The sequence below is a fragment of the Dasypus novemcinctus genome, chromosome 6, assembly GCF_030445035.2.
Source record: "Dasypus novemcinctus isolate mDasNov1 chromosome 6, mDasNov1.1.hap2, whole genome shotgun sequence".
NCBI classification, from domain to species: Eukaryota; Metazoa; Chordata; class Mammalia; order Cingulata; family Dasypodidae; genus Dasypus; species Dasypus novemcinctus.
This window is the reverse complement of record NC_080678.1, coordinates 90865170-90878822: the sequence shown is the minus strand read 5'-3', so window position 1 is coordinate 90878822 and position 13653 is coordinate 90865170.

The following is a 13653-nucleotide window of genomic DNA, read 5'->3' as shown; positions in this document are numbered from 1 at the left end:
ACACCTCTATGAAAAGATTCACTGATGAGTACCACCTGCTGGCCAGCCAGGAAACTGCAAGGAAAAAATGCTTGTCGGAACTCTTGGATGGGATCTGCACCTCATTAGTGAGTCATCGGCCCTCTTTTGATAACTTAAGCTAGGCAATTTTAAATACTCAGAATAAGTTGAACCAAAAATCAAAGAAGAGCTGTGAAAATAAAGTGGGTACATACCCACAAGAATGAGGATTAAGAATGTATTGTTCAAAATGTAAAACAGTAGTTTTAAAATATATCTTTTAAAGGGGTACATAATTCAATTTAGAAGAGTCTTTAAAAATAAATTCCCCCTCCACCATTACATCAATCACATAGCTCTACAGCTTGGCTGAATTGTCTCATCACTCGGATTTGTTAACTGAAATATCAAGCAACCTCAAAGATATCATATCCTACACCAGGATTCAAGATACTAATTTACTGAATTTTATTGAATGTGATTAGATCTGATGTATTGGATATTCTTAATCTGAATTTAAAGTATAAAAATTCCAATTAATTTTCTAGATGAAAGCAATTCAGTTAGGAAATGAATATGTGTATTTTATCCATGTCCCTAATTTATAAATATAAATATAAATAATATAAACATAAAATAAACATATTATAAATATTTTAAAAACCTCCCAACAAAGAAAAGCCCAGGACCAGATGGTTTCACAGGTGAATTATACCAATCATTCCAGGAAGAATTAATACTAATCCTGCTCAAACTCTTCCAAAAATTGAAGAGGAGGGAATACTACCTGAATCATTCTATGAAGCCGACATCTATCTAATACCAAAACCAGATAAAGATATTACAAGAAAAGAAAATTACAGGCCAACTTCTCTTATGACTATAGATGCAAAACTTTATTAGCAAATTGAATGCAACAGCATTTTACAAGAATTATACTCCATGATCAAGCAAATTTTATCCCAGGTATGTAAAGGTGATTCAACATAGGAAAATAAATTAATGTAATACACCACATTAACAAAACCAAGGGAAAAGCACATGATCATTTCAATTGATGCAGAAAAGGTATTTGACAAAATCCAGCATCTGTTTTTGAGAAAAACACTTAGAAAACTAGGAATATAAAAGAACTTCCTCAATATGATAAAAAGCACATATGAAAAACCCACATACTAATATCATACTCAATGGTGAAAGGCTGCAAGCTTTCCCTCTAAGATTGGGAACAAGACAAGGAAGCCCACTGTCACCACTGTTCTTCAGCTTTGTGCTAGAAGTTCTGGGTAGAGCAGTTAGGCAATAAAAAGATATAAAAGCCATCAAAATTGAAAAGGAAGAAGTAAAACTTTCACTATTTGTAGATAACATGACCCTATATTTAGAAAGCAAAAACAAAACAAAAAACTACAACAAAGCTACTAGAGCTAATAAACGAGTTCAGCAAAGTAGTGGAATATAAGATTATGAAAAATTCAGCAGTGTTTCTACATGCTTTTAATGAGCTACCTGAGGAGGAAATTAAGGGAAAAATAGCATTTACAATAGCAACTAAAAGAATAATATATCTAGGAATAAATTTAATCAAGGATATAAAGGACCTGTATGCAGAAAACTACAAAACATTCCTTAAAGAAATCAAAGAAGACCTATATACAGTAAACTGAAGGTCATTCATGTTCATGGATTAGAAGACTAAATATCATTAAGATGTCAATTCTACCAAAATTGATTTACAGATTCAATGCAATCCCATTCAAAATTCCAATGGCCTACTTTGCAGAAATGAAAGGAAAGGTAAGGGGCCCAAAATAGCTTAAAACATCTTGGGAAAAAAACAGAGTTGGAAGATTCACATTTCCTGACCTTAAAGCACTTTACAAAGCTACAGTTGTCAAAATAGCATGGTACTGGCATAAAGATAGACATATTTTTTTTTTTACTGATTTTGTAAAAATATTACATTAAAAAAATATGAGGTCCCATTCAACCCTACCACCCCCAAACCACCACTCCCCCCGCCAGCAACTCTCACTCCCATCATCATGACACATCCATTGCACCTGGTAAGTACATCTCTGGGAATCTCTGCACCCCATGGTCAATGGTCTACATCATGGCCCATACTATCCCACATTTCATCCAGTGGGCCCTGGGAGGATTTACAATGTCCGGTGATTGCCCCTGAAGCACTAAGATAGACATATTGATCAATGAAATAGAACTGAGCTTTCAGAAATAATCGCTCACATCTATCGCTCAATTGGTTTTTGACAAGGCTGCAAAGTCCTCTCAATGGGGAACAAATAGTCTCTTCAACAGATGATGCTCAAACTGGAAAATCATGTGTAAAATAATGAAAGAGGGTCCCTATCTCATGCCACATACAAAAATTAACATAAAATGGGTCAAAGACTCATTTTATATTTATAAGAACCAGTACTATAAAACATCTAAAAGAAAATTTTCAGGATCTTGTGTTAAGCAACAGTTTCTTAAACTTTTCACCCAAAGCACAAGCAATGAAAGAAAAATAAATAAATAAATGGGACCACCTCAAAGTTAAAAGCTTTTGGGAATCAAAGGACCTTGTCACTAAAATAAAAAGACAATCTAGTCAATGGAAGAAAATACTTGGAAACCACATATCTGATAGGGCTTAATATCCAGAATATATAAAGAAGTCCTACAATTCAACAATAAAAAGACAACCCAGTTTAAAAATGGGCAAAAGACTTCAATGGACATTTATTCAAAGAGGAAATACAAATGGTCATAAAGTACATGGAAAGATGATCAATATCACTAGCTATTAGGAAAATGCAAGTCAAAAACACAGTGGGATATAATTTTACACCCACTAGAATGGCTACTATTAAAAAAACAGAAAACTGCAAGTGTTGGAGAGGATGTGGAGAAATAGGAACAGTGATTCGTTACTGGTAGAGATGTAAAGTGGTGCTGCTGTGGAAGACAGCTTGGCAGTTCTCAGGAAACTAAGTATTGAATTACCATGTGAATCAGCAATCCCACTATTAGGTATGTTCTCAGAAGAACTGAGAGTAGATATTTGCACACTAACATTCACAACAGCATTATTTACAATTGCCAAAAGATGGGAACAATCCAAGTGCCCATCAACTGATAAATGGTTAAACAAAATGAGGTATGTGTGTGCGTGTGTATATATATATATACACACTGAATAATATTCCATATATTCCATATATATATATACACACACACACAATGGAATATTATTCAGTTGTAAAAGGAATGAAGTCCTGATGCACGGGATAACATGGATGAATCTTGAGAATATTGTGTTGAGTGAAATAAGCCAGACACAAAGGACAAATATTGTGTTATTTCAGTAATATGAAATAATTAGATTAAGCAAACTCATAGAGTCAGAATAGAGGTTACTAGGCATTAGACTGGGGTTAGAGAACAGGGAGTTAATGCTTATTTTGTGTAGAATTTCTGTTTAGGTTGATTGCAAATGTTTGTAAATGGCTGGTACTGATGGTAGTACATTCTTGTGAGTATAATTAACAGGACCAAATTATATAGGTGAATGTGATTAAAAGGGGGAAATTTTAAGTCATGCATGTTACTAGAAAAAAAATTTAAAGATAAAACATAGGACTGTACAATGCAGTGAACCCTAATGTAGATGATGGACTATATTAGTAGTACAAGATGTTCTTTCACGAATTATAACAAAGGTATGACATTAATACAATGTTTTAATAACAGGGTGTTATATGGGAAAAATACATCTAATGTAAACTATGGATGTTAGTTAATAGTACTATTATAATCATCTTTCATTGTAACAAAGATAACCACTGTTAAGGAAAATAGTACAATTATAAAAAGGACTATCGTCAATTATAACAAATGTTCCACACCAAAGATGTGGGTGGTGGGGTGGTAAATGGGAAACCTGTATTTTATGCATTATTTTTCTGTAAACACACAACTTCTCTAATTAAAAAAAAAAACTTTTAAAAAGAGTGTTCCTTCATTTCTATTGGATATGTTTTACAATATGCTACATGAAAGAAATGAGTTCAGAAAAGGATTCATAGATTGGAAATGGGCATAAAAAGGAATAGATATAATCCAGAAATTCTGGAACATTCATTGTTAAAGGGTTGCAACAATTTTTCACCTGCACCTAGATAAAAGATGAAACTGAGAAGACCTGTAAGCAATAAGGTCTTGATAAGACCCAATTTCATAAGACATGCCAAATTAATAATACTTGTTATATTTTATTAAAACTCTGAGTAAGGTGGAACCCAACAAATTCTTTCAGTTCCACAAAAGGCTCAGAGAAAAGAGACAAAGTGTAAATAACTTGATTAGCTTAAGGTACTCAAAATTAAGTCTAGAAAGGAGGTATGTTTCAAAGAAGTGTGGGTATGGGATATAAGTCCATGGGTCTGATACATCAAATACATAAAAAGCTGGTTAAATTTCTGAGAGACTTGTAGTGATAAAAATGAAAATAAATAAATAATAAACAAATAAACAAAGGAATAAAAGAAGGCCATCCAACAGCTTGGACAAAAAGAGACTGATTATATGAGACTTGAAATAATCTTTAGGTCTCCAACCTTCTGTGGGTAAACCATCAGACAGGACTTCCCAGATCTCCTTCACGTATAGCTGCATTTCCAATCCTGACTCCACCAAAATGGCTGACTAGATCCATGTTCAGTGAAACCCTCACATGAAACCCTAGTCTCCAAGGACTCACTTTCCAGGAACTCAGGGATGTCCCTGATAGAGCCACTTCTGGTCCTCGTCTCAGAGCTCACTGTCTGGATAGGCACAGAATTTTCCAAACTATTTGTTTCTGGTCTCTTTGCACACAAGAATTCAGTTCTCAACTTATCCCTTTCCTCTTGCATTTCACTACAAGCTGCAAGAAGAAACCAGATTTCACTTTCCACATTTTGCTTGGAAATCGTCTCAGATAAATATCCAAGTTCATCACTTTCAAGTTCTGCTTTCCATTTGAAATCAGAATTCAATTTTGTCAAGTTGTCTGCCACTTTAAAACAAGGATTGCCTCTCTCCCAGTTTCCAAAAACACATTCATCATTTTTTTCTAAAGCCTCCTCAGAAGCACTTTTAACACCCATATTTATACCAACAATTTCTTCAAATAAATCTAGGCTTTTTCTAGCGAGCACCTCATCCACTGCCTAATTCCAAAGACATGTCCACATTTTTTTTTTTGGTACTTACAGTAACAGCACTCCACTCTCCTGATACCAAAATTTGTTCCTTGTTGCAGGTTGGCTTAAACAATGGGAATTTACTGGTTTATAGTATTGAAGCTAGGGGATGTTGAAATCAAGACATCATCAAGATGATGCTTTCTTCCCAAAGGTTGGCATTCTGCTCCTTGGCTCCTCTGTGACATGGCAAGGCACATAGCAGCCTCTCCTGGCCTCTCCCTTCTCATCTGGGTTCCATTAGCTTTCAGTTTCTTGCTTCTGGTGGCTCTCTCTCCAACTGTCTGAATTTCATTCTGCTTATAAATGTCTCCAGTAACAGGATTAAGTCGACCCATCCTGACTGAGTTGAACCATACCTTAACACAATCTATCTTCCACCACTGGATTCTGCATATTATATAGTCCCATGCTTTGTACAACTCACTAGAACTGTACATTCAGTGGCCCTAATTTTCATCACAGAGTTGTGCTGGCATCATCTCAATCCATTTTAGAATGTTTTCATTACTCCAAAAGGAAAACTCCCTTACCTTCCTATACCACTCTATTGCTGTCCCTTAGAATTGATATGAGATCTTCTACCTGAGATATTTTTAAACACACACACATATACAAAGCCATTTAGGAGATATTTGAACTTGGGCGTCCTTATTTGCAAAATTAAGTCATGTCATTTACCTTCTGGGGAAGTTGTAAGAATAAATGACATAGAGTATGTAGAATTTCTTTGCACAACTGCCAAAAATATATTAGTTCCCATTTTTCCACCCATGCCTCACCACAAAATCTTATTGTGGGCATAATATATGTGAAAGTAAACAAAATGGACAAGATTTCACAGTGCTTGGATTCTAGCGGGAAACACAGACAATAAACAAGGAAACCCATAGAATAATGTCAGATAGTGGTGAATGCAATGAAGAAAGTTCACACAGTGTAAAGGGAGTCAAGAGGGGGAAGCGGACTTGGCCCAGTGGTTAGGGCATCTGCCTACCACATGGGGGGTCCACGGTCCAAACCCCGGGCCTCCTTGACCCATGTGGGGCTGGCCCATGCGCGGTGCTGATGCGTGCGGGGGGTGCCCTGCCATGCAGGGGCGTCCCAGCATGGGGGAACCCCACACACAGGGAGTGCGCCCCATGGGGAGAGCCGCCCAGTGCGAAGGAAGGTGCAGCCTGCCCAGGAGTGGTGCCGCGCACACGGAGAGCTGACACTTCAAGGTGATGCAACAAAAAGAGACATGGATTCCGGAGCCACTGACAACAATGCAAGTGGACAAAGAAGAACACGCAGCAAATGGACACAGAGAACAGACAACTGGGGCGGGAAATGGGAGAGAAAATAAATAAATAAATCTTTAAAAAAAAAAAGGGAGTCAAGAGAGCAGACAATGGGGGGGGGGGAATAAATAAATAAATCTTTTTAAAAAAGAGAGAGATCTTAAAAGAGTTTGGTGTGACCAGCTCCCACTTCTTACATAACAGAGGGAGGGAAGAAGGACTAACCTGTGAGAGTCTGGTCTTGTTCTGATAGCACAAGTGGGAAAAGGAGGGTAGAACAGTCACCAAAAAGTATCTGAGCTCTGATCTAAAAATGAAAGCTAAAATTTGCATTTCATCATTTTTCTTTGAGGGGGATCCTTACAAAGTTACAAGAACATGTGTTTTTTTTTAATTTATAACAAACTTTACTTTCAGAGAAGTTTTAGATTACAGTCCCAGAGACAGATAAAGTAGATACAACCCCAGGTATTAGTTCTTCTGAGGGCTACAGAGACCCAGTTTCTATGGTCATGACAGATAGAGTTCAGTGCCATCTCAGTTGGCCCTACTATGGAGTTTGTGTTTCTGTGTGATGGAGCTGGACTCAGATGTGATCTTGGTCCACAAGCTTCTCCTGTTACTTTTACTGGAACTGTAGTTGGTGCTGGGGTTTAATATATACCCAGGGGACCTGAATCTCTGGACTGACCATGTGATAGCCAGGCCCTGATCCTCAACAGACTTGCAACTCCTACACTCTGGTTTATTGGACTTACCCCACTCAGCTAACAAGGAGGTGAAGAAGGTCAACCATCACACCAGGGAGCCAAGAGTGCCTACAATTGAATGCAGGAGAATTGCATCCAGCAGCCATGTGGAATCTAAGCCCCCTCATGATATAGATGTGGAGTGGACACAGCCACTCTAAGGTCCACAGGATGGAGGAATAGAGTATGGATTAGAGTGGACTTACTGATATTCTATTCATGAACTCTTGTGATTAGTAATCAAAGAAAATGTGGCATTGGTGTGGAGAAAGTGGCCATGGTGACTGCTGGGGGTAGGGAGTGGGAAGAAGAGTTGTGATGTGGGAGTGTTTTCGGGATTTGGAGTTGTCCTGGGTGGTGCTGCAGGGACAGTTACCGGACATTGTATGTCCTCCCATGGCCCACTGGGTGGACTGTGGGAGAGTGTGGGCTATGATGTGGACCATTGACCATGAGGTGCAGTGATGCTCAGAGATGTATTCACCAAATGCAAGGAATGTCTCGTGATGATGGAGGAGGTTGTTGTTAAGGGCAGAGGAGCGGGGTGAGGGGGTTGGGGGGTATGGGGACCTCATATTTTTTTAATGTAACATTAAAAAAAATAAAGACCAAAAAAAAAAAAAAGTACAGCGTTACCCCACTCAGCTAACATGGAGGTAAAGAAGGTCAACCACCACACCAGGGAGCCCAGAGTGCCTACAACTGAAAGCAGGAGAATTGCATCCAGCATCTATGTGGAATCTAAGTCCCCTCTTGATATAGATGTGGAGTGGACACAACCATTCCAGGGTCCACAGGGTGGAGGAATAGAGTATGGATTAGAGTGGATTTACTGATATTAGAAATAAAAAATCTTAAAAAAAAAAAGGACAGGGGATTCCCATATAACACTCCCCACCTCTTTTTCCCCTGTTACTAGCTTCTTACATCACTGAGGAACATTTGTTATAATTGATGAAAACAGATTGAAGCATTGCTATTGTTTCAGTTTGTCAAAGGGCTGCTGATGCAAAACCAGAAGTGCACTGGTTTTTATAATGGGGATTTAATTTGGGGTAAAAGCTTACAGTTCCAAGGCCATGAAACATCCAAATTAAGGCACCATCAGAGATGTTTTCTCACCAAAGTCAGCTGCTACATGGTGAAGCAAGATGGTGGACACTCTCTGCCTAGGTCTCAGCCTTCCTCTCCAGGTATATGGTTCATCTCTCCCCGCGCCTAGGCTCCTTGAGCCTCTCGGGGCTTCCTTGTTTTCCTGCAGTCCTCTCTCTCACATGTCAGGATCAATGTAATATGGTGGCTCCCATTTCCCTGTCTCTCTCTCTCTCTCTCTCTCTCTCTCTGTATGTCTGTTTATTTCAGACCCAGCAAGAGGGCCGAGATTCAACCTGAATCAAGCCTCACTGACTAGTCTAATCAAAAGAATCTCACAATGGATTGAATAATGGATTAGTTTAAAAACATTACTTTCTCTTTTTGGGATTCACCAAATTCAAACTGTCAGAGCTAGTAATCAAGGTATATAATTTATGGTTTACACTTTGTACTTTGACAAAGATATATTAACAATATCATGTATCTGTCATTGGAGAATCACAATTCCAGTGCCCTAAAAATGCTCTGTGTATCACCTATTCATCCCTCTCCCTCCCCTCTGAACCTCTTAAGACTTTGTTCTATTTCTCTGGACAAATGGTGATTAAACAAGCAATGAGCTGGGAGGTCCTGTTAACATCCATCCCAAGGGCAAGTCTCCAAGGGAGCATCCTCTCTCCTGGAGCAGGAATGGAGAAATGTGGTTCTGGACCAATGATTTCTTTTTCTTCCTTTTTCTAAACTCCCAAAGAACGAGTTCTCTTTTTAGTCCTTATAGGTTGACAGTGTTTAATTCAGTTCAACTCTGCAAATGGGCCAGGAGAAACTAAGATAAGCTGCAAATATCTGGAGTTGGCCAAAAGAAATTGTCACACACCTCTAGAGGAAAATGGCAAGTCAGACAGATCTGCTGCTAGCCACTTCACTGGCTAGCTAGGGAACCCGGGTTTACCCGGAGGGGAACACTTTCTCTGCAGTCATGTTTTGTGGACTTCCTTCCTGTGGGCATCCCACAAGTTCCACACCATGAGTCAGAGGATCATGCGACTGGCTAGAAGGGAAGTCACAGCTGCCTTCTTGAGGTTAGGCTAATGTTGCCTGTCTACTTCATCAGCCACAAAATCCGTACTTTCCAAGCAAGTCACAGGCTTTCTGTTAACTCAACCTACCTAGGATTTATTTACAGCTTCTCTGTACCTGACACTGTGATAGGTGTTGGAAGCCAAAAACTGAATAAGACAGTCTTTGCCCTTGGAAACCTCAGAGTGTGGTGGGGAAGATGAAGACAGGAGGAAATACTGATGAGATAGGATGGCAATGTGCCAAAATATGGACATGAGCCAAGGTTGTAGGAACACAGCAGAGGAGCAATCAACCTTGCATGGGAGAGTCTGGGAGGGAGTCAGGAGTCATGGAAGAAATATTTGTGCAGGTTCTTGAAGAAGGAGATAAGGAGACAGGAAAGGAAGATAGACACACTCTGAGCCAAGGGAAAGGAATGTGCCAAGGTTCTGTAGGAAGGAGAAGGTATAATCTATGTAGGAAAGACTATTGTGGTTGTGGCATGGCAAGAATGGAGGGATAAGTGGATGAGGGCAAGTGCAGAGGGCAAGTGCAGAGGGCAGGCTGGGTGAGGTAGTGAGAAGCCAATGCCCAGAGCTGGGACTTCACCCTGAATGATCCACAAACAAACGTTCTCAAACTTCAAGTATTAAGGGCTTGGAGAATGAAGGTGAGGAGGAGAAGAAATGGAACAAGAGAAAAGTCAATCATTCAGGGAAACGATGTTTCCAACTGATTGCGCTCCTGTCTGCTATATGGGAGTCCCTGGGTTCACATCCCAGGGCCTCCTTGTGAAGGCAGGCTGGCCCGCGCCCAAGGAGAGATGGTGCAGCAAGATGACGCAACAAAGGCAGACCAGCACACACAGAAGAAAATGCAGAGAAAGGACACAGAGAGCAGACGGCAAGCAAGCCACAAGGTGGGGGGATAAATAAATAAAATAAATCTTAAAAAAAAAAAGTCAATCATTCAGGACTTCCAATTCCCTGTCAGTTCACTTTATGCATCTCCACTTTGATCTCTTTCCTTGTAAGATTTCATTTGAAAAAAGTATTGACTTTCCAGGTGTTGGAAAGCAATGATGAGAAAAACACTCTGGAATGGCGGCATAAAGAGCTCCATAGATATTCTCCAGAGAAAGATGGCAATAACTAGTGGAAAAAAATTTTTAAGTAAAACCATGGAAATTACTCCAAAGGCATACAACAAATGGGAACATTTTAAAAGAAAATCTCAGATCTCAGTAAAAGCAGTGACAATCCGTGGCATTTAACTCAGTCACTTCCTCTCTCCCACCCAGCTCAGCAAGATAGAAGCTCTACTCCAGGCAGGTACCATTAAGAAGACAGGGCTTTCTCTTCCCCTGCTCCCAGTCTAGGGCTTTGATTTCTCAATGGGAGGAACAGATAATCCATATTTCTCTTCCCCATCCCCACAGCTCCATGCACAGGAGCTCTATTCCAAAAATTCATCTGAGAAGTCTGAGGCTCCCTTCTTCTCCCACCCAGTCTCTACTACTAGGGCACAGCTCTACCCCAGGTACAGCAGGCCAAGGATTATGGACTCCAAATACCCTCATTTCAGCTTACTTAGAGGCCAGAGGCTGTATGCAAAGAGGAGCAAGGTAAGAAGACCAGGGACAACTGCCCCTGCCCAGTGCACTGCTCATAGCAAAAGGGTGTCTTCTGAGAAAAGCATGCCATTGTCCTCACACTCAGCTCCAGAGCAGTGGCACCAAAGTTCTGCCCAGGGGGAGGAAAAGGCCATAGGAACAAAGAACTCCATAGGTATCCTCAAGGGTACTGACTTTATTTGGAACAGAGTATGAGAAAGTTAGGGCCCTGTCAAAAACAATGGAGATTTTGGTGGTAAGCCTTAAGAGGAGGCTTTCTGCTTCATGAGATCAACAAGCTAAACTGTAAACCAGCTCAAAGTGCATGACAGAAAATCAAGGAAAGATACAACTAAGAAGAGTCTTCCTGCAGTCAGAGCAAATCTCAGCTACTGGCCCCAAAGACTATTCCTGCAAGAGACGGGGTCTATTTGATCAGGTTGTGGAGCAATTTATAAGCCAGGCAACTGTCAAAAACAGCAGAATAGTCATCCAACAATAAGCAGAATGTACCAACTGGGTATGATACCAACAGAGGCAGGCACCTAACAGTAATGGAAAGAAACAAAGAGAACACTGCTAAAAACACTGTCCTTCCAGTTTCAATGTGCACATAATGAGTCCCCTGACTCAGATGCTGAACATTGCAGAGGAAATAGAACTCACTGTACAGCAGAGCGAAGTCACTAAAAAAAAATAATTAAACAACCCTCCAAGGGAACAGGCAGGAATGAGTACCCAGAGTAATGAGACACGCCGAGAAACAGGACAGTGTGTCTCATACACAGGGAAAAAGGCAAGCAGGAGAAACTGCCTTTGAGAGGGCCCAGATGTCAGACTTAGCAGAAAAAGACTTCAAAGCAGTTATTATAAATATATTCAAAAATCTAAGGGAAACCATCTGTAAAGAAGCAAAGGAAGGAATGGTGACAATGTTTCATTAAATAGAGACTTGAATCTCTGGACTGCCCATGTGCCAGCTGGGCCCTGAGCCTCAGCAGAGTTGCAACTCCTATTCTCTGGTTCGTTGGACTTATTCAGGTCAGCCAACAGGGAGGTGAGGATGGTCAATCACCACACAGGGAGCTGAGAGTGCCTACAACTTCAAGCAGGAGAATTGCATCCTTCAGCCATGTGGGATCTAACATCTCTCTTGATTTAGAGGTGGAGTGGACCTCACCATCCCAGGGTCCACAGGATAAAGTAATAAAATTTGGATTAGAGTGGACTTACTGGTATTCTACTATAGAAAAATTGTGACTCTAGCAAAGGAAGAAATTGTATCATTGATATGGAGACAGTGGCCACAGGAGTTGCTGAGGGCAGGGAGAGGGAAGAAGAGATGTGATTTAGGGGTATTTTCTGGACTTGGAGTTGTCCTAAATTATATCGCAGGGACAGATACTGGACATTATATATCCTGCCTTAACCCACTGAATGTACTGGAGGAGAGTGTAAGCTACAATGTAAACTATTATCCATGTGGAGCAGCAGTGCTCCAAAATGTATTCACCAAATGCAATGAATGTGCTACAGTGATGAAAGAGGTTCTTGATATGGGAGGAGTGTGGGGGGTGGGGGTATATGGGAACCTCTTATATTTTTTAATGTAAAATTATTTGTGATCTATTTATCTTTTTTTTAAGACAGTAAAAATAATAAAAAATAAAAATAAAAATAAATTTAAAACAATGTAGTGCAGTGGTGGAGGGGAATTCTACACATGTGCATGATTGTTTCGTAAGTTCACAACTTTAATAAAAATATATAAAAAAAGGAAAGCATTAAAATTTTAAAGCAAAAAAAATGTTCAGGATAGCATTATTTATGAGGGAAAACAATTAAATGTCCATCATTTAACTGTTACTGGACTAAAGAAATGGTGGTGTATCCATATAGTGGAATATTATGCAGTCATTAAAATATTTAAAAAGTGAAATTACATAGCCTGAAAGTTAATTTTATGCGTTGACTTGGGTAGGCTATGGCACCCAGCTGTTTGGTCAAATCCTGGTCTAGATGTGGATGAGAAGGTGTTTTGTCAATGGGATTAGCATCTATAATCAATTGACTTTAAGAAAAGGAGGTTCCTCTCAATCCTCTCAATAATGTGAGTAGACCTCACCAAATCAGTTGGAGGCCTTAAGAACAAATCTGAGGCTTTCCAGAGAAGAAAATCTGCCTCAAAACTTCAGCATTATTAACTCCTGCCTGAGTTTCCAACCTGCTAGTCTGCCCTACAGATTTTGGACTTGTCAGGCTCCACAATCATGCGAACTAATTCCTTAATACTAATCCCTTTTTATATACACATATATGTACATATATATGTGTATAAGTGTATTATATATACATATATGCAAATATGTATATGCACCTACATATATCCTATAGGTTCTGTTTACCAGAAGGACTCTGGTACACTTAGGAAAATATATATGTTATTTCAATAAGTGAAAAAGGAAATATGACACAAATTTGCATGTACAATGTCCTCTTAATGGTGTCAAAATGTCTGTAAAAGACACAACCAATGTTTCTTCAAACTGTTAGGAATTATAATTCTGTATCAACTTTTCTATATTTTTTACATTTCTAAA